The sequence below is a fragment of the Acomys russatus genome, chromosome 5 (assembly GCF_903995435.1).
Source record: "Acomys russatus chromosome 5, mAcoRus1.1, whole genome shotgun sequence".
NCBI classification, from domain to species: Eukaryota; Metazoa; Chordata; class Mammalia; order Rodentia; family Muridae; genus Acomys; species Acomys russatus.
In genome coordinates, this window is record NC_067141.1 from 71923968 (window position 1) to 71950829 (window position 26862).

General features: G+C 39.3%; 1 protein-coding gene and 1 non-coding gene across 4 annotated transcripts in view; one reads left to right on the forward strand and one right to left on the reverse strand.

The window, feature by feature from the left end:
• Positions 1–26862, forward strand: part of Add3 (adducin 3) — a 111365-nt gene that overhangs the window by 17430 nt on the left and 67073 nt on the right. The gene's annotated exons all lie outside the window — the stretch shown is intronic.
• LOC127190249 (U6 spliceosomal RNA) lies at positions 12825–12927 on the reverse strand. Its single transcript, XR_007830746.1, has one exon. It is a non-coding gene; the product is annotated as a U6 spliceosomal RNA (small nuclear RNA).

Here is a 26862-nt window from a genome sequence, read left to right on the forward strand (position 1 = left end):
CTAGGGTTGATGGTGCCAGGTTGGGATGAGAGAGGTAGCAGATTTCTGTGTTCTCATGTTTGAGGTATCAGCTGTAACCCTGGCCATTATGGTCCCACAATTCATATAGTATAAAATTAACTCCTCAATTTTATTTTAGAAAAAATATCTTTATTAGAGTCAATGTTTCTAAAAAGGAGGAATATGCTATTTGATGGCTGTCTTCAACTCCAACCCAAGAAATATGCCGTACCAAGAGTTTAAAGGAAGTACATCCAGGCATGGTGATTCAAACCTGTTATCCCAGTACTTGGGATGCTGAGGCAGGGGAACTGCCACAAGTTACAGGCTACCTGGCTACCCTAGTAAGCTCCAGGCCAGCCTGAGTTACAGTGTCACATCCAAGTAAAGGAAAGAAGGACTGGCAGACAGGGAAGAGCTGTTGATCCTGTTGAGGGGAAGCCAGTCCATTAGGACTTAGGAGGAAGGTGAATTATCAGCCATAATAATGGAATCTCAAAGCCATTGGAAAGGGTGTGGTGGGAGAGAGGGTAAGACTGAGGGCGTTCTTCTATGGCCTTGGTGATACTTTAAGAAATTTAGATTTTATTGTGTGGCACCTATTTTAATTAATGAAAGCCATAATTGGATGTGTCAGAGACTTGGTGTTAAGGAAGGGACTGAGTGCTGGGAGAGTAGGTTTACAGACATTCAGAGACAGATAAGCAGGAGAACTAAGCATGGCTTTGGGATTAGAAAGGGAGTGCTAAACTGTTTATCTTCACCCCAAGTCATATTGAAACTAGTCTTTAATATGGTATCGTTTTGATGTGGAGCTTTTGGGTGAGGTCCACAAGAATGAGGTTACTGCCTTTACAAAAGGACCTCAGGGAACTCCCTTGCATGTAATACAGAGATTAACCAGCTATGAACAAAAAAGCAGACCCTTACCAGACGCCAAATCTCCAAACTTCTGGAACTAGATTTTTCAGCCTCCAGAACTATGAGAAATAAAAATCTGTAAACATCTTATCTGTGTGTTACAGAGGCCCACATGTATAAGACAGGTTGGAACAGGAAATTTGAAGGGAAAAAATTCATATAATTTGCTGAAGATCCTTGTTGATAGAAGATTTTATTCCGTTTTCACTGTTCTCACTTGTGATGGAGAAAAGAAAGCAGCTGTCCTACAGGACATTCAGTAGACAGCCAATCTTGGCAGAACTCTTCTTTCCAAGGCATACTTTAGAAATGAGACTATTTACTGATGTATTTTACGACTTGTCAGCTATTCTCATTGACAGTCTTTGAGCTTGTTTTCATTTGTGCATTTAGAAATAAAGAATAGTCATAATTTTTGCCAAGGAGTAAGATTTTTGTTTCCAAGTGAAATTGCATCCCCTTGTTATGCTTTTGTGTTTCACTTTAAAGTTTTGTGACGTGAAATAATGAAAAGGAAATAATTGAGAGCATTGGGTGTTGCAATACTTTGTCTATCATGTCATAGCTGTAGAAAGTCAATTGTGCCATTTTAAAGTTTGCCTTTGATTATAGCTAGTGGTTCCTCTTACAAGTTTGGAATAAACTAATAATGGGTTACGTAGAAATGTCGAAAATAACATGCAAGATCGTTTTTTTGTTGTTGTTGTTGGTTTTTTGTTTTGTTTTGTTTTACAAATTGAATAGAGGCTCTAATCCAGTAAAGCCTCATAATTTGCACAGTCAAACAGTTGAAAATTTTGCTTCTCTGATATTTCTGATAGTTTTGTTATAAGTATGATTGGGCATTTTTTAATATATCTTATAATAAGACATGTAAAACATGTATAATAAGACATTGTAATTTTACAACTGAGAAAAAACTACTGAATTTCAGAAAATTAGCTTGTTAATTATTTTCAAAACTTGCTCTAGTGTTTGAAAGTTTTTTGGTTTTTCAAGACAGGGTTTCTTTGTGTAGCCCTGGCTGTCCTGGAACTCATTTTGTAGACCAGGCTGACCTCTGACTCACAGAGATCTGCCTGCCTCTGCTGGGATTAAAGGCATGCACACCATACTCAGCTAAAAGTTTTAAGTATTAAATGATGTTTGGGAGGGGATGCTGGAGAGATGGCTCAGTGGTTAAGAGCACTTGCCTAAGTCCTGAGTTCAATTCCTACATCCACTTAACGAAATGCCCATTATTTTGAGTAAGAAATAGGGAAACAAAGTCTGTAAAGCACAGTTAAATGTGAAAAATTGGAAAAAAATAAATTAAATAAAATAAAAAGAAAGAAAAGTTGATATTCCATCACTAAATGGCTCAAATATCCCTTATACATCTTTCTTTCTTTCTATTTGTTCACTTTACATCCTGACTGAAGACGCCTCCCTCATTTCTTCCCAGTTCCCCCTCCCCTAGTCCTCAGAAAGGGGGAGCCCTCCTCTGCTATTATCTGACCCCAGCCTATAAAGTCTCATCTGGACTGCCTGCCAGGCCACTCTGAGAGGGGGAAGTGATCAATGAGTGGGCACCAGAGTCCATGTCAGAGGTAGCCCCTACTCCCCATATTATGAGACCCACAAGGAGGCCATGCTGCCTGTCGACTACATCTGAGCAGGGAGTCTAGGTCCTCACCATGCATGGTCCTTGGTTGGTGCATCAGTTCCTGCAGCGCCCCCTACCCTCCGGATTTGTTGGCTCCATTGGTCTCCTTGTGGAGCTCCTGTCCCTTCCAGGTCCTTCTATCCTCCAACTCTTCCATAAGACTTCCTGCGCTTCACCCCAAATTTGGCTGTGAGTCTTCATCTCCTTCGATCCTTGCTGGGTGGAGTCTTTGAGAGGACCTCTATGGTAGGCTCCATCCTGTTCCTTCTCTTCTACCACCTCCGGTGTCTAGTCTGTTTGCCCTTCTGACTGAGAATTAAGCATCCTCCCTAGGGTCCTCCTGTTATTTAGCTTCTTTAGGTCTGTGGATTGTAGTATGGTAATCCTGTATTATGGGGCTAATATCCACTTATAAGTAAGTATATACCATGTTTCTCTTTCTGGGTCTGGGTTACCTCACTCAGGATGATCTTTCCTAAAAGTTCCATCCATTTGCCTGCAGATTTCAAGATTTCCTTGTTTTTAATAGCTGAGCAATATTGTGTAAATGTACTACCATTCTTTAATCGTTCTTTGGTTGAGGGACATCTAGGTAGTTTCCAAATTCTGGCTATTTTGAATAAAGCTGCTATGAACATGGTTGAGCAAATATCCTTGTTGAAGTGGAGCATCTTTTAGAAGAAAAAGTGGGGAAGAGCCTTGAGCTCATTGGCACAGGAGACAACTTCCTGAACGGAACACCAACAGATCAGGCTCTAAGATCAACAATTAATAAAATTAATGAAATTGAAAAGCTTCTGTAAGGCAAAGGACACTGTCATCAAAACAAAGTGACTGCCTACAGACTGGGAAAAGATCTTCACCAACCCTACATCTGACAACGGGCTAATATCCAAAATATATAAAGAACTCAAAAAATTAAACAGCACCAAACCAATTCAATTTAAAAAATGGAGTACAGAACTAAACAGAATTCTCAACAGAGGAATATGGAATGGCTGAGAGAAACACTTAGAGAAATGCTCAACGTCCGTAGCCATCAGGGAAGTGCAAATCAAAACAACTCTGAGATTCCACCTTAGACCTGTCAAAGGATCAAAAACTCAAGTGACAGCACATGCTGGTGAGGATGTGGAGAAAAGGGAACACTCCTCCAGTGCTTGTGGGAGTGTAAACCTGTACAACCACTTAGGAAATCAATCTGGGCGCTTTCTTGGAAAATTGAGAATAGTTCTACCATAAGACCCAGCTATACCACTCCTGGGCATATACACTTTACACATTTTTCTAGAAATGTTTTCTTTATTTATTCTTAAGTTTCTGAGTCCAGGGCTTTTGCTGCCTATACCCGGCCAATATGTTACTAACATAAGAAATAAAGCTAAATTTAGTCTCAGAATAGCCTGCGGAGATCATCAGTGTGATACTCCATCCCTTTTTCTATTAAAAATTCCTTTCCCACCTTCCCTTCCTCTCAGGGCAGAGAGCAAGGAAGTGAGGGTTTTGCTGCATTTACTTTGCTCTCACTCTAAATAATAACCCACATTTGTTGATTTAAAAAATGTTTTAAGACTAAGGTCTATGTTTTGCAGTAGTAATTATGTTTAATCTGTTAAGAAATGGGCACAGACCCTCTTGACGTTATGTTTACAGTGAGAGTCGTGGCCTTACAATTGGAGGGGCCCTGCCCTCAAGTTGTGCAGATGCCTCCGGTGTCAGGGAGCAGAGGGGTCTTCAGAGGGTGCTGGCCAGCTGGCTCCTACCTCCAGGGTCTTTCTGGACTCGCAAGTTTCTTCAGCTGCTAATGTTTTACCTTTTGTTTGGATTTTGTAGTGACAGGAGCAGGAATTCTGAACCTTTCAAATTTGGAGAAAAGGAAGTAAAGAAAAGGAAAGTCTAGAATCACAAGCCCCTTCCTCTGTTTAGGAGCAGAGGACTCGGTTTGATTATGAAGGGACCAGAGACTATGGCTGCACAGAGCTAAGCTCACTGCCGGAGTCCACTGCTCCATGTACTCCCACTCTGCAGTGCTCTCTGCTTTATCCTAAAGGGAACCCCTTGGTGCAGTTTGGTACTGGGGTTACTCTAAAATTCCACTTGACCTCCCCTAGAACAGAGTTTGTACAGAGTAAGAGACCTCAGTTGACTGGGATTGGAGGTTTCTTTTCAGAAAGGAGCACCTAGTGTTCTCTTCTTTTTCAAATCTTTCATTGAATTGGAGATATTTTTTTAAAAATTTGGAACATGCCATGAACTTGCTTTCTTTTTTCTTTCTTTCTTGTTTTCTTAACAAAAAGCCATGCTGATCTTCTATGTATTGTTCTAATTTACTATGCTCCCCACTGAACTACGTCATGTATATGGTAAATGTTTCTGATGTGTTTAAGACTTATATTGAAAATTCAAACTGGATGGATTTGGCTGCCTTGACTTATTTTTAAGGAACATATTTAAATGAGAAACAGTTGCACTCCTCCAAAGCAAAGGAAAAGTTTTAGATCGTTTCTTTAAGTGAAATAGATCACAGAACTTTTGACCCCAATTTTCCATTATTTTCTGCTAAGTGAGCTATTACATAAGGTACAGTAAAGAAAGAAATCTGTCATGTTAGAAATGTTAGTGTTTTAAAATCTGGTTTTATTGTTAAGCTTATTTATGAAAGGTAATTTTAGCTGTTAAAAATTTATTTTGAGAGTGGAGAGATGGCTCTGTCCCAGAGATACTTACTTTCTCTGTAAGCCTGAACACCTAAGTACAGACCTTGGCACCTATGTTTTCTAATAGGGTCTCACTCTGCATCTCAGACAGGTTGGGAACCTGCTTTAGCTTCCCGAGTGTTGGGATTACAAGAGTGATCTGTAATGAATGGCTAAAAAGACAGCTTTTGACATTAGATAGATCTGATTTCCATTGTTGCTGGCTTTTGGCAAACTTTATATCTGTGAGTCTTCCCATCGTCTGCAAATAAAGAACTGGGATAAAGAAAATCTCTCAGCACCCTTTGAAGGTGATGTATGACATTAAAGTATGTCATGAGTATAATGTCAGTACATGAAATGAGAGTAGGGTATGCAAGAACATTGGCTCATTCCTGAATTGACTGGGAGCCAGTGTTTGGCCAGAACAAAGTAAGCCTTGTGGTTAGTTGAGGTGGGTTTGTTTGTTTGTTTGTTTAAGACAAGGTCTCACTGAATAGCTTTGGCTGGCCTGGAATTTACTATAATGAGTTCACAGAGCTTTGCCTGCCACTGTCCCCGGGTATTGGGATTAAAGGTATGCACCTTCTCACCTGGCTTAGTTGAGTTTTTCAGTCAGAACTATAAAAGGACAGGTTCAAAAAGTAATGATTTAAGATTAAAATTGCTCATATTCTGTTTTGCATAAAGTAAGACACTGATTTTAATTTAATTTCAGTTCACTTATCCCATTAATCCATAACATTTGGTCAAGTGCTTAAGACAAAAATCAGTTTTCAAAACTTTTCATTTTTCCCTTAGGATATAAGTGCACTGTATTCTGTTTCTTTGAAAGTTTTTGTCAGAGGGGCTGTTGTATTTGGATTTCATGTGTTTTACATCTACTTTAGAAGCTTAGTTTACAGAATAGGAGATTGTTGTGATAAACTTTCATAGTAATTTGAATGGAGGAAAACTTCTAAAAGGAAGTAAAATAGCCACTTGGTGACTTTAAAGTTAATGCAGTGTTTTGTTTTCATTCAACTTTCAACATCATCTCACATTCTTAGGATACTGTCTTTTTATGACATTAGCTATATGATGTGTTCTGTACATATTCAGGAGGGTGTTTTCAACAACTTACATTTATGATTTGCAATTTGCTTTGGGACATTTATTTTGAAATCCAACATATTGAAATGTGTGCAAATATGGAGAACTCCAAATAGATGATTGTTGAATTGGATGTGAATGCTTCAAAATTTTACCATCACCCGTGTGTAGACCTCATCTCTGCTATTGTTATTAGTGATTGGTCATGTTTAAAAATCCAGTTGTTTGCCAGCAACATCTGGTTATGCTTTACACACTTTGAACATATTCTTGAGTTGAAGAAAAATAAGCCATGTGAACAGAGTTTTCTTTGCTGATGCAAAGCTGTTTAGGGTTTGGTTGAACTTTAATAAACTTAGCATAGCTAAAGGAGACAATCCAAATGGCTCAAGGCAGTACTGCGCTTCATAGATGAAGAGTTCCTACAGTTATTGTCCTTTATTTCTCAAAACATTATTTCAGTGAAGTTCCTTAAGGAGGTCTTCTTTCTAAAAATGTATGATTTCTAGAATCTAAAGGTTAAGCCTGATTGGAATGGGTTCCACTATTACAGTCAAGAACGGTGTTGGTCAATGGATTGGCCAACAACCCTTCATCGGTTTCTAAGTTCCAGCAACTATTGTCAGTGCTTGTTGTGTGTTTGTCATGATTGACTATGTCAGCTTTTGATATACTGTCTTTACATTACAGTACTTAATAATAGTCTTTTGGAAACATAAAGAGGTCTGTGAAATGATTATAAATTGCTAGAAGATAGTCTAACTGAAACTTATTAGGTAGGAGAGATTCTTTGGAGTGGGCCCAGGCTTGCTGCCAAATTGCAGTGCTCCACTGTCCAAAATGCAGCCACTAGCCACAACACGTGACTGTTTGTCACCTGAAATGTTGTAATTACATAGTAGATTTTAAAGACTGGTTACAGAAAAAGGATGTAAAAATGCCCCAGTTTTAAAATTGATTATATGTTGAAGCAAACTTTCAGTGTTTCATTAAAGAAAATTAAAATTATGAGCTTGTAACCTCAGTCCTAGGGGAGGGAGTACAGTGGTAGAGACAGTTCCCAGGGTCTCTTCAGCCAGCCAGTCTACACCAAGTAGTCAGTTCTGGATTCAATGAGAGACCCTTCCTCAAAAACAATTAAATAAGTAAGGTGCAAAAGCCGCTGAGGAAGCACATCCTGATACTAACCTCTGGCCTCCTCATGTCCTTCAATGCACAGGCACACCTGCACACATAACGTATTTCACCCCAAACCCCATACAAATTACGCATTTTTGATAGGACTCTACATATCACAGATTGGCCTTGAATTTATGTGGATACTCCTACCTCCCAAGTACACACATCAGCACAGCTGGTCTTGCTGTTTGCTTTTTGATGTCCGTAGTAGTAGATTTAGAAGTATGTATGTGCTTCTGTGGCTCGCTCCGTATTTCTACTGAGCCAGGCGGTGGTGGCGCACACCTTTAATCCCAGCACTTGGGAGGCAGAGGCAGGTAGATCTCAGTGAGTTCAAGGCTAGCCTGGTCTACAGAGTCAGTTCCAGGACAGCAAGAGCTGTTACACAGAGAAACCCTGTCTCAGAAAAACAAAACAAAAACCAAAAAAGTAACAAAACAAAACATATGTCTGTTGAACAATGAAAGGATCCGTGCTGTGCTCCATATAGGCGGGAGATGGCAGATATCTGGGAAGTGCGTCCTCAGCTTCTCTAGCAGCAGGGCCTTCAGCTGACCTGTTTGGCCGCCTTATGCAGCAGTGCTGTTTCTGTTTTGGGGACTGTTAACATGCTGCTACTGTCTCTGCTCTGTAGCCTTCCCAGGGTAAAGATAGAAACAGGAAGTGGTTTTTCAGCTCTAATGGATGCTTGCTGACTTTTATCAGGCCTTCTTGAAAACAAATGACAAAAATAAATTTATAGCTGCTGTCTTAGTCATGCTGCAACAAAATACCATGACCAAAAAGCAGGTTGGGGAGGAAAGGGTTTATTTGGTTTACACTTGCATATCGCTGTTTATCATCAAAGGAAGTCAAGACAACAACTCAAACAGAGTAGGAACCTGGAGGCAGGACCTGATGCAGAAGCCATGGAGAAGTGCTGCTTGCTAGCTTGGTCTCCATGCCTTGCTCAGCCTGCTTTCTTACAGCTTCCAGGACCGCCAGCTCAAGGATGGTATCTTATGAAGGCATTTTCTCTTTTTTGGGGGGAGCGGGGTAGTGTTTCAACACAGGGTTTCTCTCTGTAGTCTTGGCTGGCCTGGAACTCCCCCTGTAGTCTTAGTGGCCTCGAACTCATGTAGATACACCTGCCGCTCCCTCCTGAGTGCTGAGATCAAAGACATACGCCACCACTGTTATGCTTGGGGGCATTTTCTCAATTGAGAATTGACATAACTCTAGCTTGTGTCAAGTTGACATAAGACTAGCCAGCACAGCTACTGTTCTTTGGGCACCAGTCATGTAGGTACATTACATAAAATCTTCAATCCTAGGTTTGTCTGAGCTCGTATGTGTTCTACACATTATATTTTTAATTTTTTTTTGTGCTTTGGTATGAAGCATGGTGCAATAGATAAAGAATTATTTTGCCAAAAGAGAATGATCTATCATTTGATCACTACTTAGGATCCTTGTGTTATTTTCATCCAGGCTGCCCTCTACCCTCATTTGATGCCTGGTGTATAGCTCAAACATTAATGAAGCTCTCTTTTTAAAAATCTAATGGGCCGGGTGTGGTGGCGCACATCTTTAACCTCAGCACTCGGGAGGCTGAGGCAAGCGGATTGCTCTGAGTTCAAGGCCAGCCTAGTCTACAAAGTGAGTCTAGGACAGCCAAGGCTACACAGAGAAACCCTGTCTTGAAACCCCTCCCCCAAAAGAAAAGAAAAGAAAAAAAAATTTAATTGAAAGGGCTGGAGAGATGGTTCAGCTGTTAAAGGCTAGGCTCACAACCAAAAATTTAATGGTAGAAAAATATTTGTGCTACCTTGTACAACATGATTTAAAATAGTATTACAGAGCAACTATATTAACTATGCATATGTGCCTTAATTATTTTATATACTTAATTTTTTCTCTTGAGATTGGGGTCTCACTATATAGTTTAGGCTGATCTGGAACTAGCTCTGTAGACCAAACTGGGATTAAAGGTGTGTGCCACCATCACCTGGCGCTCGCGCGCTCTGTGTGTCTCTCTCTCTCTCTCTCTCTCTCTCTCTCGTGTGTGTGTGTGTGTGTGTGTGTGTGTGTGTGTGTGTGGTGAAAACACTATAGTTTACTTCCTCAGATATTTTCAAGATATATTTAAGGTTACTGACAGCCTTTTGAACAGTGTGACGCATCAGAAGCTTATGAAAGAATGTCCTTCTAACCTTGGAATTCATCATGAAAAGTTCTTCAGAAGCTTTCAGGAAAAAGTATAGGAAGAAGCCAGGCAGTGGTGGTGCATGCCTTTAATCCAAGCACTCTGGAGGCAGAGGCACATCTCTGTGAGTTCGAGGCTAGCCTTGTCTACAAAGTGAGTTCCAGAATGCTAGGGCTACACAGAGAAATCCTGCTTTGAAAAAACAAAAAGATAAGAGTCTATTTTAAATGCCAGGACTATCAAATCTTAACCGTCAGAGGCCAACCATATAAGGAAGTGGCTTTTTATAGACAGAGTGTTGAAGTAAAACAATGGGATAAAATAAGTGTGTTGAGCAGGATAAACCTTGCATAATCCCAGGTCATCTCTTAGTGGCCTTGTTCTTGTCCTTGGCATTGCTGTACTAAGAATGAGCAGCAGCAGTGTCAGAGTGCTGGCATGCTAGCTGCTAAGTTACTCACTGTGATTATGGTCTGAGTGCTGGGCCCGGGCTGGGGCTGGGGCTGTGTTAGCTCACCCACTGCTTCCCTCACTCAGGGTCAAGCATCTGACGTTGGAAAGATAAAAGAGGATAGCCTGGCAGGGGGATGTAGAGTTCAAGGCCTGCGTAGTTTTCAAAGTGAGTGTGAGGAGCAGGGGGCTGGGGCCTTGGGGGGTATTGCACCGAGGGCAGAGCATAAAAATAGCATTTCTGAGCAGGTAGTGTGGATTGGGTTTTCCTAAGTCTGCCAGTCTCCTACCTGTGTAACTTTAGGGAAGTGTAGAGTGTGATGATCAGGTTTGGTAGTTGTCTGCCTTTCCTTCATGGCTGAGGTCATGGCAAATTTAAACAGTTTGTTCATGCTCATACGAAGTACAGGTTATTGGTTTTTATTATTGTTTATCTGAAGTATGAAGTATCATCTACCTGAAATTTCATCCAGAGGAAGAGTGTACACCAAAGAATACCACATTATGATTAAGAGAAGTGAGGGTTAAACTGAACTTGAATAGGGCTAATTTGGCTCTCATCCCTAGGCTTTATAAAAGAGACAGTGGCCGCCTTGTGGGTGAGGGGAATGTGAACCTAATGACTTGTTTAATTCAATCATTCATTCTTCTAAGCCCTTTAAAGCGTGATTTCTTTTTTGTAGGTCAATTATATAATGTTTGTATGCATGACGTTGCTCTGAGTGAAAAGCTCCATAGAATTGCTACTTTTGAAGAAAAGGTTTGGATATATTCATAGTAATAAGCTTGGTTTGCATTTCTGGGTGACTCATGATCTTCAGCTTCTAAGCAAGTTAGCAAAGGGTTGCTATAACTACCAGATGGCAGGCTTCCTAATCCAGTGTTAGATGCCAACAGACTAACAACAGGATCGATGGATGCAGAGTTAAAGCACAATGCACAACATTGGAGTAAAAGAGATCCACTTAATGCGTTTGTGTTGGATGCAGCTATATGGGCTTTAGGGCAGCCTTGAATGCATCTTTAGTATGTATTCTATGTAAAATGCTGTGTGTGTAAGGGGTATTTTGCCAAATGCTGGTCTGAATTTTACTTGGGATCCATCCAGCTGGCAGGTTAGATGGGCTCGTTTCTGGAGAATGGGATTCATAGTGGAAGCAGTTTTCTTGCAATGCAATTACTTTTAAATTAGTTGGTTTATCATTTAAAGATTCTCAAATGCTATATTAAAAGAGGCACAGTACAAACATTAACATCCAGCACAATACTTCATGTTCGTGCTGTAGTCTTACTGTTAGCAGCTTACAGAAAGACAGGGAAGTAGATTCATGCACTACCCTCACTTGTTTTTAATTTCTACTTAGAGTCCCTAGGATGATAGTTTGCTTCTATGAATCTCTATGAACAAGAAAGATGCTGAAGTGTAGTTGGCTTAAACCTAGTAAATAGTACAGGTAGCTCTCTTTGTGTGTAGAGAAACTTATAGTCATGTTCTTTAAGGCAAGCAGGTAGTTAAGTACCTGAGTACCACTTGGTACACACGAAAAAGGTCGCAGATGAAGATTGAAACTTAAGCTTGCTGGGGACCTTTTTACACCTTGAGGTGACCTTTTTATAAATATAGTAATATTCTGCTGTTTTCACGTTTTATACCCAGAGGATCATTTTCCACCGCATGTTCTGTACCACATTAGTTTTAGAGATTTCTCAGCAAAGTTGACTTCCCAAGCATGTTGGGAAGACTGCTTTCTTAAGGTACCTCCTCTGAAAGAGTCACAATACACCTTAGTGTAGCACACACTGAGAAGTGTACTCATGGGTGGGCCTCTTTGTTAAAATCCAGTGTTTATCCAGTGACCAGAGCACAAAGAACAATGTTGCTGATAAAACCAGTCTTACAATGGAGCACTTCTTGGAGTACATGTTGCAGAAACTGTGCTATCCTATCCAAGTGACAGGTTGACAGGTTTCAGGGTTTGTTTTTGTGACTACTCTTTTTTTTTTTGAAAATTCACACAAAAGATGTAGTTTTAAGGCCATTTTATATACGAATACTAATTTATTTTCTGTGAAATATAGATTCTACAGTGTTGCAGGATATTTGATTCCATTGTGATCCCTGAGATTATAAACTATAAAAATCTGTCTTTTGTTTGGTGTGGTTGAGCCCTCACACACATCTTTAATCCGAGAGCTATCTGTACACAGGATTTAATAAAGTTAACCCTAGGTCAAGAGGCGGAGCAAGAAACTGGCTGACAGGGATTAATAGCTGTTGAGCTCCGCACCTCCTTGCCCTTTGGCTTTGTGAGCTAGCAAGCCTTTGGCCTTGTGTTTTTTGGCCTTTTCCATCTGGACCTGAGCTGAGCAGGAAAGTCAGCTGGTCCTCTCTAAGCTAGCAGGGGTTCTCCCAGCATCTGGCTCCTGAGTCTTTACTGGTAAAATAGAATGATTGGGAGTTTCATTTAAAACAACACTATAGGGACACACACAGATTTGGAGGTATTTTGATGCTTTTTATAAAGTAGTTTTCCTTTTGCTTAAAAGATAGCATTTACTTCTGATCATGTAATTTTCTTTATTTAATTTAAATTTATTTTTAAGAACAAAATGATGAGTGACTCATCATCAATAGCATCATTGAACTTCATCTTCCAAAAATATGGATCACTTCATGAATTTGCATGTCATCCTTGTGCAGGGGCCATGCTAATCTTCTCTGTATCATTCCAATTTCAGTGTATGTGCTGCCAAAGTACACACCATGTAATTTTCTTAATAAGCTATTTCACAAAATTATGTATATTAAAGGATAAAATAATTCCGTTTTAAGTTTAATGATTACATTAAGACATGGTAATAGTGTTTAAACTGGTTGTTTTCATTTGAATTGGAAGGAAAATTAAAGATTTCAATATTCCAAAATACTGCCTTATAATCAATTTATTAAGTAGTTTTAAAGTTCATTCTAGATGAGGAACTCTAAAGGATGCTAAAATTGCATATATATATATATATATATAAAATCTCTATACACACACACACACACATACACACATATATATGATATCTGTCTAACCTGAGCATCTACTTCAGAGATTTCAAGCATCACTTTGGTTTCCACGAATTCCTTAAAAGTGATACAAGAAGGTTTTTGTTGGTCAGTTGATTTCAACTTAATAGCTAAAATGTGGCTCCTGAATCATTCCAGGGCTGAAACTTGTGTCATTTTGTAAATAATAGAAAATCCTAAGTATAGATGAGCTACGTGTATAAATTAGGTAAATTTAACAAAAGAGCCTGATTCACTATCTGTCAGGTTTTGAGGTGTGTAGTTTATAACCAATTTCCTACCAGAAAAGAAGTTGTTTTCTCTTAATTGTCCACTACACCAAATACTGAGGTATGTCTTATTTTCATTGTATTTAGGAAATGAATAACAAAAGATGGTGTTTTAGTGCAAGACAGTATTTAGGACTCAGACCTCAGATGCTGAGTGGAGCACTGTGGGCAGGACCTTTCCTACTGAGACATGGGTGTTTTCTGTAGTACTGTGGTGGTGGTTCCTCAGTGATCATCCATTTGTTCAGTGCATCCCTCTTTCACTCAGACCCTAAGCTGCTGTATCTTCATTAATACTGTCTTCCACCTATATCCCTAACTTTACCCACCAGCAGTCCATGTTTTAAGGAGTTAGTTTGCTTGTTGACTGTATATGTCTTGAGAACTGTCTGTTTTGGTCTGGTACAGCCCCCTCCCCCACCTTAAAGCCAAAGTATTTGTCTATGTGCTGTTCTTTATGGACTCTGCATGGTCACATCCTATCACAGAGTAAGTTCCCATTAGTCTCTCTGTGATTTTGTCCTTGCTGGGAACCAGCCAGAGCTTTCAGTGTGGTCATTCCTGCTTCTTCTGTTCCTGTGGTTTGGGTCCTAGTCCCCCATCCCTTTGCCTTACACAGAAAAAAAGTGTTTTTCTTACTATTTCTTATGGTAGTTTCATAGTTTCCAGATTAGGGTCTTTAATCCATTTTTAGTTGATTGGTTTGTTTTTAAGTGGTGAATGCAGAATCTGAATTTCATTCCTTGCACAGCTGAAAGAGCCCTCAGGATGTGGCCTATCTTCCCTGGAACAGTTGGAGGATTCAGAGAGGATGGGATCCACAGCAGTTTTCTTTTCTCTTTTTCTTAATAGCCTAATCTTGGACATATACTAACACTTCTGTCATGTGCTGCTCTTGCTGGTAAAGTGTGAGGAAAGACTACACAGAACATCAGTAATAGAGAGTGGAACCACTGGGGCTGTCTTAGAACTTACCTCAATGCCAATGCTGTCAGTGATGGCTAATCTCAGTGTCACCTTGGTTGCACTGAGAGTCACCATGGAAACTACTGAGTGTGTCTGTGAAGGTATTTCTAGGGAAGGTTAGCTGAGGAGGGAATATCTGCCCTGGCCAGCAGTATCCTTGGGACATGGGTGGCAGACGAAACAAGATAAGGAAGTGATCCGAGGACCATTTTGTCTTTCTCTGCTTCATGACTGTGGACACATGTGACTAGTTGCCTCATGATCTTTTGCTGTGCCATTTCCCCATGACACACCTCTATCTGAGCCCAGATGAGCCCTTTCTCCCTTGCTACCTTTGTCAAGTATTTGGTCACAGAATTGAGAAATTGAATCAATATGATACCTTTAAGCAAATCATTAGGGAAGTTAATTTCTTTTCTACAGACTTCCAAATTGTGTCATATTAAAAAAATCATGTTGAATGAGGTGGATGACATTATATAGAGTATTTAGAGGGAAAGATGAAGAGGTTTTCTTCCCAACCTAGTGAAGACAGATTGCGTAAAACATTAAAAAGAAAAAGAAAAAGAAAAAAAAAAAAGCCAAACCCAAGCTCTTAGCATGCAGCTCTGGCCTGCTTGGAGCTTTCTGTGTAGACCAGGCTAGCCTAGAAGTCCCATAAATTTGTCTGCCTCTGCTTGCTGAGGACTGGGATTAAAGGGTGCACTTCCACTTTCAGCTTGATATTATAAAACTTTTGTCAGTATGAAAAGGCTAGTTAATGTGCCAGTTTACCTGAAACACAGTGAACAAGTGGGCAGTGTCAGGGTCACACAGAATATGTGGAGTAGAATCTGCTAATTGATGTGTAATTGTTCAGTAATTTTTTATGATTATCACCTACTAAAAGGACCACTTAATTACATATTTAACTATGTACTATCCTATTACCATATAAGGCAGATAATAGATTTATAGCAAAGATTATGCCACTGAGATATTTATATGCCATGTTCTTTAGACTATATTCTATGTGAAATGGGAAGGCATTGACAGATTTATAGAAAGTGTAGTGATGTGGGCAGGTTTGTGTTTTTAACATCTTATTTTGGCAGTGGTATTGAGAGTAGCTGGAGAAGTATAAGGCCAAAGGTAAAAGATCACTGTAGTATTCCAGAGGGAAAGAATGAAAGCATGAAATAAGTCAGTAGTGTCCAAGGGTAGGGAATGGAAAACTAGCTTAAGAGAGAAAACAGTAAAGTCAGGTGAAGGTCAAGTCCTGATTCAGACATAGAGAAAGAAAACTGGGGCAAAAATTTATTCTTTTCTGTCTCGCTCTCTCTCCCACTCTTATCCCCCTTCCCTCCCTGTCTGCCCTCCACCTCCAGCCATGGACAGTAAGAGTTTGGTTTTTTAGCATGTGAAAGTCAAGACGCTGTGGAGGTGTGGGAACTATAAAACAGGCAGCTGGAAATACAGATCTATTTATATAGATAGAGCAGCAGGAGAAACGGTGGCTGAGGTTGTGGCAGACAAATGAGGCTCTCCAAGGTGAACGTCCAGAGTGACACCAAGGATGGAACTTTGACACATACCAAGGCATAAAATCATCCTTTTAAAAAGGCACAGCTATTAAGACAATGCTTGGTGAGGATTTGTTTCACCTTCAGCCCTGAGTTGCAGAAATGAAGCCTGGGTTTCTTGTCTATAGCATGGGGGCAGGGAGATCAGGCCAGCGGTTCCTAAGCATTTAGGGTCGGCTCTTCACGTGCATGGCACATTTACACAAACTCCCTCAAATGTGGTCAGTCCCCACTGTTCTGGCACTTTCATAGAAGAACAGCAGCAAGTCAAAGTGTTGTTTGACTAAAGATAACCATGCTCCTGTTTTATTGTGTTCTGAAAAAGCAGGTACTCACAAATACGCTCTCGATCAGCAGCAAGTTACTTACACTCATCCTGCCCATCTGGAAGACATGTGCTAGTGAGATCATCAGGTGCACTTTTAAACGTTCTTGGACAGTTTTATGAAGGTGTTAATGAATTTAGTAATTTTCACTCCAGGTACTTCTCTGATCCATCCCCCGCCCCCACTAAAACCCTTCTTCCCAAGTCTCCCTCCTTTTATGTCTTCTTTTTGTGTGTGACCTACTGAGTCTGCTTAGAATTCTTTGTACAAGCTTGGGGGGAGGTTGGGGAGCAGTTACTAGAACATGAACAACTTACCAGTGGCTACACCAGGAAGAAAATGACACCCTTAGCAACCATTAACTGTAAATAATACTTTAGGGAAGGCCCCTCCCCAATTCATGATATTCAGTCTTGGGCATATTAACACACTTAAAATGAGTTTATGAATGCCACAGCTTTCTGGCATCTTCTGAAAGACTCTTTTCTTGCTATACATCTCCCATCCTGTGCTTCTTACATTCTCTCCACCCTCTCTGCTGTGTCATCCCCTGGGCCTTACAGGGCTGGTGCAGATGTCCCGTTAGGGCCCAGCACTCGTGGCCACTCACTCAGGGCCACTGTCTGAATGTGCTGTCTCCTCAGCTAACTTCTTGAACTTTTGGGACCACAGATCCCCAGTGAAAACTGATAAAAAGCTATGGACACTCCCCAGAAAAGTTTGTGGATGAGTTTTTTTCTCTATCTTTGAGAGATTAAATTGAATTTTCTTAAGCCCATGGAATTTGGGGGTTTCAATGGACCCTGTATAAAGAAATTCCTTATTCCCACCAGTATTTGCAAGCACCTACACTCCTAGTCCTTGAGAGGCTAAGGCAGAAAGATCACGAGTTCAAAGATAGTTTGACCTACACAGCAAGATCTTGTCTCAAAAACTTGAAAACACTGTGCTGGAGAGAGGAGGATCAGAGCTTGTCTAGTTCCAGGGTTTCCACTGCCTTCTTCTGGCCTCTGAGGACACAAGACACACATGTAGAGCACATTCGCACATGCAGGCAAAGTACACACATAAAATAGTAAATATTTCTTAATTGAAAACAAAATCCATTTCTCTTAAAACTTTATGACTTTATTTGTTTCAAAAGAAGTTTTTGAAGTAGACTTTGTGACTTGATCATTGTAAGTAAGGAATTCTAACTAGAAGGTAGCTATCTGCTCTGTACGTTAATGGAGCCACATGGATACTAAGAAAATGAGGTTATATTGAAAGTTTGAAAATAGTCACTATTAATTTTATAGTATATTTTGAGGAGGAGCAACAAGGTCCCTGGTAGTAAGACAGCTGGAAGACAGTGAGATGCCTGCTTAACCAGAACAAAATGTTTTTCTTGTGGTTAATTTTATCAAAATTAGTATTGAAGTGATTCTGGTGTGTTTAGCAGGGTGTTAGGTGAGAAGTGATCCTGTGTTTGACTGGTTGAGAGAGTGTCTGACTGTGTAGGCTGATCTGGCCTACAACTCTTTCGCCTGCTTTGTCTTTCCACAGTCTGAGGTCACAGGTGTACCACCCCAGAGCCAGCCTTACAAATCTTTTCTCTCTCTCTCTCTCTCTCTCTCTCTCTCTCTCTCTCTCTCTCTCTCTCTCTCTCTCTCTCTCTCTTGGTTTTCCAAGACAAGGTTTCTCTGTGTAGCTTTGGCTGTCCTGGACTAGCTTTGTAGACCAGGCTGCCCTTGAACTCACAGCAATCCTCCTGCCTCTGCCTTTACAAATCTTTTTTTACAAACAAGAAACCTTCTTGCTTTGAAAGAGAAAAAGAATAATTTATTTCAACTAAAACAATGCCATTCTTAGTAAAAGCTTATACTAATACAAAATGTAGTATGTGTGTAGATTTTGTGTGTTTATAAAGATGTTAGTGTTAGAAAAACTGCTTAGAATTAGCACACAACTACTAATCTTACTGACCAGTGGGTTTTGTCTGATACTTGTTTTTGTTAGTGTTTTTACATTTTAGACTGGAAACCCAAATCTAATCTCTTGATAATTACAAGCAAGTACGGTTTTATCTATCTCTACCCATTATCTCAAAAGAAAACCTTCAACTATTGGGAAAGCAATTTGACTGTTTTTTGTACACTGATTTTTTTGCACACACCATAGAAAGTTTTCATTGATTTTGATGTAAAATTGAGGAAAAATAGAATGTACATTTTTTACTTTAGAGCCTCGACACCATTTGTATATATTTATGTGGATGTGCATGTGTGGTGTGAAGGTAGAGGGCAGTTCTCGGGAGGGGGTTGTCTCCTTCCACCACCTGAGTGACAGGAACTGAACTCTGGCTGCAGGTTTGGTGGCAAGCATCTTTATATAGCTGAGCTATCTTGCTGACCTCCACTTCAATTTTAAATGGGTTACTTTATAATGTACTTTTCATGAACTATTATTTGTTTCCACTACTCAGCAAATTGTATGTACTAGGCCAGTAATGATTAATCTGGATTCATTGGTCAACAACATTGACTTTGAAACCCTCCTTCTCAAAGGACACAATAGTAGAGAAAGGGAACAGCTTTTTTTTGGTCCTCTTATCAACTGCATTCAATTCTTTTTTTAACATAATATTTTTATTGATTGTTTGGGAATTTCATATAATGCATCCTGATCACACTCACTTCTCATTCCTCCCAGGTCATCTCCCTCATCCTTGCTCCCTACCCCACCCCTGAAAAAGGAAAAAAAAATACACCAAGACAATTTGTGGTGCCGTATACTCATTAGACCATGATCAAACTTCCAGTAGTCCTTTAAAATAAAAAGCTGAGTCCTTCCCCTCACATTCCCCTACCACCCCACCATCTTTTTTTTCTCAATTTCATGAGACCACTTTTTAAAAGCATCTTCCCATAAGATCTGCCTTTTTTTTTTTTTTTTAATAGATGTTTCTGAGATTCTGTGTACTCTGCAGACTTATCCTTGGTCAACACATCTCCCCTCAAAGCCTATGAGTCTCTCAGGCTCCTCTGAGCAGTTTTGCTGTTGCTCAGGTGCTGGTGTCTACCACCATCTTGAATCAGTCTCCTCATTTTATTTGTTTTCTTGAGACAGGATCTCACTGTGTAGCTCTGGCTGGCCTGGAACTCACTATACAGACCAGTCTGTCTTAGAGTCCAAAGATCCACCTGCCTCTGCCTCCTTAGTGCTAGAACCAAATGTGTGAATTATCCCCACATACGTCAAATAAGTAAATGTAATAATAGTAGCTGCTAATAAAACATAAGATATTGCTTTGGAAATATTTGGTTGGGATTTGAGAAAAAGTAATACTTAAATACTGTAAGAATCTAGTATATTTTAGCCTTTTGGGGGGGTTGCTTTGGAGTTTGTTCCGATATTGCTGAGGTCAGTGTGATTCTGATGTGATTTCTAGGGTGAGCCATCAGGGTGCCCAGTAGGTCGCAGGTACTCACCTCAAAGACAGGGCACTAGAACATAAACCAGATCACTTTCCTGTTCAAAGACCATGCTTTTCTAGTATGCACTGCATATTTTGACACATAGCTTATAACAAAAACATGAAAAATGGATGGCTGAATAGATTGATGTTTTATCAACCCTAAAAACAATTTCAGAGGAGACACATACATATCTGATAGTAAAGAAAATGACTTGACACAGATGGAAAGGTCTTAGGCCCCTCTGGAGATAGGTTGCTAGAGAAATTTGAGTAGAAGAAAACAACATTTCCTTAGAGTTTAAAGGTGCTATTGTTGAAATGAGTACAGAAACAACTGTATTGAAAGTAGGTAGCAATCTGTTGGTTGAAGGTGTTAATAAGAACGTCTTTAAAAACCTGTTCTGAAATGAGCAAAACAACGCATATGGAATACTGAAGATACAAGAGGAAAAACTGTGCTTTTAGTTTTTGTTAGTGACTAAAAACAGCTTCCTAGTAGCATAGTAAATATAAACCAGATGGCTGAGAGCATTAAGGCCATAGCAGAAGAGGGAAAATAGCCCTGGCAGTTTACCATAGTGATCATTCTACTATTTTTTTTTTTAAAACATTTAGTTCAATAGTAAAAAGAATCGTCTTGATTCACTTTCTGGTTTCTGCTTATTACAGTGTAGATACATCCCTTTTGTAGCAGATGGCAATGAAGTGGCTTTTCACTTTTCAGTGAGCATTTTTGAATAGCATATGTTTGGTTATTACTATTAGAATTGTGTATCTGGATTATGAAGGGTCATTTGGGTGATAAGTTAAACTTTTTGTCTGCAGTTTTAGAAACATTCCATAAGAATATAGTGTAAGCACACCCCTACTCTTTTTATATAAAGTTAAAATAGTAAAATTTGCATTATACTGTTGTCCTAGACAGTGTTCTATTACTGTGAAAAACATTATGACCACTGCAACTCTAACAAATGAGAACATTTAATTGGGGCTTGCTAATCTTATCATCATGACAAGGGAGCATGGCAGCGTGCGGGCAGACGTGGTACTGGAGAAGGAGCTGAGCATTCTACTTCTGGACCTGCAGGCAGCAGGAGGAGAGAGCCCCTGGGCCTAGCTTGGGCTTTTGACACCGACAATACCACCCCCAGTGACACACTTTCTCTGATGAGCCACACCTACCCCCACGTGGTTACTCCTCCCAGTCCTTCTCAAGTAGGTCGACTCCCTGATGACTAAGCATTCATATCTATGAGCCTCTGAGAGACATTCTTATTCAGATTACCACAACTGTGCACTAAGATTATTCTAATCAATATGCCAAAAATAAGAATGAATGAAATAACCCAGGACAGAGATGCTAAAATGAAGCCTTAATTGTAATGTATGTGTTTTTAGAAGCTCCGTGAGACAGTTGGTCAGTATTTATCAGTTAGTTAAATACTCCTATCACTTGCTTCATCAAATACATTTGTAGGAATTTTATATTTAAAAAACTGGCCAAGCTGTATATACAAAGATATGTATTATAACAGAGTTGATAATGGTGAAAAAAGAATTCAACATGGAAATGGGAAATGACAGTGATGTAATTAGCCATGCACGGTCAGTGCTGAAGAGTGAGCTCATTCCGCTTAGGCTGACTTAGAGTGAAGTGCGCACTGTATGTTACTAACTTTGAAATCAAAGTTGTAGACTGCACAGTGCACTATTAGGCTGTTTTTTCATTTTTGGAGGATGGGGTGGAGGGTAGGGTATTGTTTTCAAAATGTGAATAAGAATGTTTCTGTTTGTATTTACTAAAGAATACCAAACAAATGAGTAAAATTTACTTTTGGGAAATGGTAAAAAAAAAAAAAAAGTATTGTGTTTATGATACATCAATACTTTCAGAAATAAAAAACATTGCATAAAGCTTGAATTCTTAATCACAAATAACTTAATGTAATTAGACAAAGTTGATATTGTTTGTGTATAGTAGATGGAGCATTGTCCATTGAGTTAGAACTAGATTCATATTCTGGGACTGCTACTCATTTGCCTTTGAGGGAAAGCCAGCGAGCTACTGAAACCCTTTAGTAGTTTGCACAGCGCTTAGCATCTAGTAGGTGCCTAATAACATTAGCTGTTATTATAAGGCTTCTGAAATCTTCTCATGACTGACAGGATGTCAAACTGGAAAATATTCCAGCAAGAAAAATAGGAATAAACTATTCTGATAAAACATCCAGGCAGATGTTTTCACAACATTTGATTTGAACTGTTAAACTTTTTGCCCAGGTGTTCTGAATTATGTTATATAAACATAGAATATAGTAGTAAATTAAGACCTTTCATAAACTGCTAACCTGTTTATCACTATAAATAATACTGAGTTTCAGAAATTCCATATAGTTCCCAAATATTAGCTGGCTTCAAAATATGCATATTGTGGACTAAGGATACAGTTCTATATTTGGCAGAGTTGATAGATGAGCTGCCAAATTTCACAGAGTAAGGTGTTAGAGAGATGGTATTTTCTAAAGGTTGAAAACCATTCATGAACTTTACAGTGTTAGTAACCTATTTTTTCTTGAGACTTCACATTAGATATAACTTTAGAAATGCTCATATTGAAAAAAAAGAATTAAAGGTTTATCTACCAAAGAAGCAGGCCTCAAGAGACTTGGATTTCTCTCCTCAGTTGATGTCCCCAGTCCATAGAAAAATCTTAGTCCATGAAATACTGCTATAATTATACAAAGCTGGTTTGAACATATAATGAAACAATGGCTATGAAAGTCACTGCGAACGAAAGCATGAGCCTTGTAATCCTTTGCTAATTTAGACTTTCTTTGCATTGTATGTTTTGTCTTATCAGATGACATAGAAGCCCATTATGTCAATCTTCTTAAAGAAAAGAGACAGTAATGGTCAAGATAGGACTTATTGCAAACCCACTCTAACCACTGTGTAACGTTTTGGCTTAGCTGAGGCTGCAAACTGATATGTAATGTTTGCGCTAGTATTTATACAAGTTCATAACCTAAAGGTTATTAATTACACAGGTCCCACCCACCCTTGTTTTTGTGAGACAGTGTATCTGTGTAGACTAGGCTGGCCTCAAACTCAGAGATGCATGTACCTCTGCTCCCCAGGCATTGGGAGTGAAGATGTTACCTATGCAGGCAGATTCTTAGACATCACCAAGGACATCAGTGCAGAAGCACATCACGATTGCAAGTGTTGTTATTAATGAGATGATTGGCTGCATCATTTCCACCCTTCCTCAGATCCAAAGTTCAAGGAACCCTTAACACTCAAAGCAGCACAATTCACAAAGGTTTTGATAGTTCACAAACACATAGATCTTTATTTCTGTGAATAAGTTGCATATGGGTTGCTCACTTCCAGTTTCTATGCACAAACATTTTGTTTCTGCCTTGAATGGTGTAACTTCTTATAGAGCTTTGGGATCAGCCTAACAGAGGGTGGAGAATAAAGAAACAATACACACACACACACACACACACACACACACATGCTGAGATTGGGGGTACGGGGTGGAGAATGAGACATGGTTTAGCTAATCTCAGTAGGATCTTTATAGGGGGGCAGTCTCAGACTACTTCCAGATATTGAGGCTGTGGCTGATACTTTGTACACTATCTGCATCTGTACCAGGGCCAGGGGAAGGCCTTACTGTTTCTATGGGTCTGAGAGACTGGGGCCCTTGACATGGCTGTGCTCATGTCAGCAGTACACAGTCACTCAGACTTCATCTCCTCCCACAGAATGGTCTATTTTCTAATAAGTTGGTTCCTTTATTGAACAATTTTGGGTATGACAAAAAGCAGAGATGGAAAATTTACAGTATTGAGAAAGAATATTAGACATTAATACTCTAGTATTGAGAAGTAAGATAGGATTTTAATACTACAGTATTGAGGGGTAAGGTAGGACATTAATGCTGCAATATTACGGTGTAATATAAGTCACTAATACTGTGTAGAGATGACTGCCCACCTAAAACAAGCGCTCCCATCCCAGGTGACAGTGGATATACGTTTTAGAAGTAAATGAATATCTTTCCTTATGCTTGAGGAAGAAATAGATTTTTTGTAAAATAGTCAATGGATTTTGAATGTAATGTGAAAAGTTAGTCTCATTAATTCACTCTGACCAAGAGTTAATAGATGTGGGAAACGTATAAATCATGTATTTTGGAGCACCATGATAAAAAATTTGAGACTGTGGAGTTTGAAACCATTGGTGCCATTTTACATTCCAAGATCCTAAATGCCAGCCTCTCAAATACAAGACAGTGGTCCTTGTGGCCTACCTTCCCCAGTATCTTCACCATGTACCCAGAGCTGAAAGAGAACGTTGTCACTTACTGATTTTAGTCTTTTCGGGGATTATTAGACTGTGATCACACTAGTACAAAGATGGTGTCCTGGTAATCTGATTCTTTCCAGACTGGTGTGTTCATTGCAGTTGTTGGACCCTGTGGTCAGTGGCATAAGGAAATACTAGGCCAGTAACCATTTCCAATTCTTCCCTCAAGAGCTCCTTTGCTGGTTTATCTTTGATACCTTTGTTAATAGAGGTGGAGTATGGGGTAGTGATTGCATTTCCTCACAAGTTTATTAACGGCATTCTTCCTTCATAATCTCAGATTCTGTAGCCCACACTATACTGTGGTGGCTGGACATTCTGTAGCAGCTAACCTGTCTGCACATGCAGTGTGTTGCACTATTGGAATAATTGCCAGTAATTTCCTTTAATTGTTGCTGTAGAAAAGTCTTTCTTTTAGGAAGGTGGAAGAAAGCAACTTTGCTACTGAAGAGAGGTATCTTTTTTTTTCTTTTTTCTTTTTCTTTGTTTTTCTTTTCTTTCTTTTTTGCATATAATGTTAACCTTTCCATTAGGTTTGGTTTTCTTAGTTTAAAAAATTCATATATATGTACTGTATTTGCATCAACACCTTCCAACTCCTGTGTCCTGCCCCCAACTCTTTCCCAAATTCATCACTTCTTGTTATTTTATTACATATATATGAAAATACAGGCTACTGAGTCCATTTAGTGTTACTTGTTGTTAGGTCGTTTTCTAAAATTAGGACATGCACCATTACCAATTACATCCTTTAGAAATGTAAATGAGACAAAGCATTTAGAATAGTCTTTCTGATAAAAATGCACACTGGAAACAGTGTAATGACTTAGCATGTGTGGTATAAGTATTTGTGGTCTGTCTGAGACAGTGGTGATACTTGCAGGGCTGGGCAGTGGCATCTGACAGGTAAAGGCTTAGCGTGCAGTGAGCTGGTAAGCACAGGCCCTGTGTGTTAGGGATGGCCAGCTCCCTAGGTAACTTGTAAAACATCAGAGTTTGGTGAGTTAGACAGATTGTCTTATTTAAATGAGATATTTAATTAGAGCAAGCTCTTTTATGGGAAAATTAGCTCTTGCTTGTTGATTTAGATTACTTTTTAGAGAGATGACTCATCAGTTAAGAGCCCTGGCTGCTCTTTCAAAGACCAGGGTTCATTTCCCAGCACCCACAATGGTAACTCACAACTGTCTGTAACTCCAGCATCTGGGGATTTGAATCAGGCACATATCTGGTGCACAGACATACATGTAGGCAAAACACCCACACACATAAAATAAAATAATAATAAAATCAAATTGCTTTTTAAATATATCTATGGGAATACGGAATTTAAAAAGGTAATTTTGCTTAATAAATTACTTTTGTTGTTTGTACCCTTTAATTTTACTATTATCAATACTCTCCTTTAGAAATGAAAGGTTCCTAATGATTTAAAAAGAATTTTAAATTTACAGTTGTGTTTGCATGCATGTGTCCCTGGGTATGTGTGGGTACCCATATGCTGTGGTGCATGTGTGGAGGTCAGAAGTCTCCCTCTACCATATGTGCCCTGGGGAATGCACTGAGATCTTTCTGTTTGGTAGTAAGTTCCTTTACCCACTGAACCATCTTGCCAGCTCCCTAATTTTGCCTGAATTTTTTCCATTATAACAAAAACATCTTGATCTGGGGTTGATTTTTTTCCTACCTAAGGCTAAAAAGTAATTTTAAAGAGCAGAAGTTTAAAATTTGTTATGTCCTAATTTCTACATTATATGTACCTCCTGTGTGTCAGCATATCCCAGAGTATTCTGCCATCCTTTCAAGTGCTCATGTGCTGAGGGAGAGCAGAAAGGGCAACTCCACAGCCCTCCACAGACTGTGCTTTAGCCACAGCAGGGGAAGAACAGCAAGTGACTCAGTAAGGTGTACTCAGGCCACTGTCCAGTATCAGTGAACCTCCTTCCTTTTGTTTGGTGAGACCAGGAGAATGCAGAGGATGTTTTAATGATCTGTTTCCTAAAGGTGGGCACTGTACTCTGGGACTCAGCATGCTTTTTCTGTGACATAATCAGAAGCTTAAAAACTAACGCAGGCCTTTAATTCCAGCACTTGGGATGCAGAGGCAGTTGAATCTACAGAGTGAGTTCTAGGACAGCCAGAACTGCACAGAGAAACCTTATCTTGAAAAAGCAAAAAATAAGTAAATGTTCTATGTTCTGTGTTTACCCCCAAGAATCTCATTTTAATAGTTGTTATAGCATGGGAATTTTTGTTTTTAAAATTACTATATTTTCATTAAAGTTTGGAAACTGCTCTGATGAGTAAAACAAAGTGATCACATGAAAGAAAGAAAACTCATTACTACAGTCCCAGAGAGTCCAAGGCCCTCATCTGGCACCAGGCACCAGGCACACACATGGTACATAGCCTTACATGCAGACAAGCTCCCATACACATTAAACAAACAAAATGTAAAAAAAAATACTGAGTTTCATGTTTAAAAAATAGAATAGGAAGGAGATAAGAGGATGATAGAGATTATATATGATTAAAATATATATTATGTACCTGTATGAAATGATCAAAGACTTTAAAAATACAGATACAGATCATTGCATGACTCTAAAGTGGAAGTGATGGTATCATTCCCTTTATGCATATTTGTACTTGAGATAGACAGCC